Source organism: Lontra canadensis, unplaced genomic scaffold, assembly GCF_010015895.1.
Source record: "Lontra canadensis isolate GAN:19392208 unplaced genomic scaffold, GSC_riverotter_1.0 scaffold1, whole genome shotgun sequence".
Taxonomy (NCBI): Eukaryota; Metazoa; Chordata; class Mammalia; order Carnivora; family Mustelidae; genus Lontra; species Lontra canadensis.
The window spans coordinates 69,200,082-69,201,562 of record NW_022630995.1 but is presented as its reverse complement, the minus strand read 5'-3'; positions in this window follow the sequence as shown (position 1 = coordinate 69,201,562).

Below are 1,481 nucleotides of genomic sequence, written 5' to 3'. Positions count from 1 at the left end.
ATTATTATTTCAAGGAATTAAAAAGTTCTTTGTGGAAATATATAAACTCTATTCAACTCTATATAACACCCATTATGACAGTTTATACACTATATTAGACCTGCTTGGCAGATAGTAAGTACTTTATATATATTTTCTGAAGGTATGATAATTTAGGAGAAAAACAATATGTTAAATTATGTGGTAAAAATTTAAATGCTTTTGAAAGTTGGAGAATATAAAAACAAATGAGAGTTGAAAATTTGAAGAAAATCTTCACAAAAGTTGGATTCCAGCTGTATAAGTAAAAGAATTTTGCTCAATATAAAAAAAGTTCTAAATTTGCAGTATTCAGATAATGCAAAAGTATTCTTGCCAAAGGAATCAAAGTAACATTCAGTGGAACAGAATGAAAGATATAGAAAATAATAAAGTGTATATCAGAATATAGTATATAGTCAAATAGGCATTTAAATGAGGGGGAAAATGATTGATTAATGCCTTAATGAATGATTATAAGGCTATTTAACTGGTTCTCTATTAGAAAAAAATGTATTGCAACCATTACAGCAACAAATGAAATAGAGACAAAAAACAATGTTCACTATACTTATTGTAGTGACCATTTTGCATTATATACAAATATTGAATCATTATGTTTATACCTGCAACTAATATAATATTATGTCAATTATACCTAAATAAAAAATATTACCTCAGTAATAAATTATCTAATAAAAAATCAATATGTTGAAGATTAACATTTAAAGAATAATATGTCCTTCTCAAAATCTAGAAGAAAGTGTTCACAAATATTACAAAAATCTTGAGTACAAAAGGATTTTTTAAAGTATGCAAGCAAAGAGAACTTGTAGATAAAATTAGGAATATAATTTATGATATCAATTAAAAGACTATTAAGTCAAAAAATGTCAAATGTCATGAACTAAATTTAAATCATGATCTAAAAGAGTCATACTATATGTAGCAAAGAAAAATAATTTAAAAAGAGTTCTTTCAAATAAATATGAAAAAGATTAACATAGGCAACATAAAATAATAAAATCTTACATACTACAGAAGACTCTTATATATATTATGTCAGTCAGCTCCTGATACCGAATAATATAATCCAGCAGGGGAGAAGTCAATTACAGAGATAGAACAGGAATAAAACTTCCATATGTATGCTAAAAATAAAGACATAGGGGATTACTTTGTATTTGTGAAAGTGATATATCTGAAGTTTTAAAAATTATATTACACAGATGATTCATTAATACACTTTTTCTCTTCCACTTAATCACAAATACCAAATTTTATATTAAGATTGGGGGTATCCATGTCTTACTGAAACCCCCAAATAGGACTGATTTAAACACGATAGGGGTTTATACAATGTGATCAAGGCTTTATGATAACATCAGGACCCCAGACTTCTCTTACCTTACTCTTCCCTCATTGCTTGGACTTTACAGTCTAAGAAGGTAACTAACCATTAG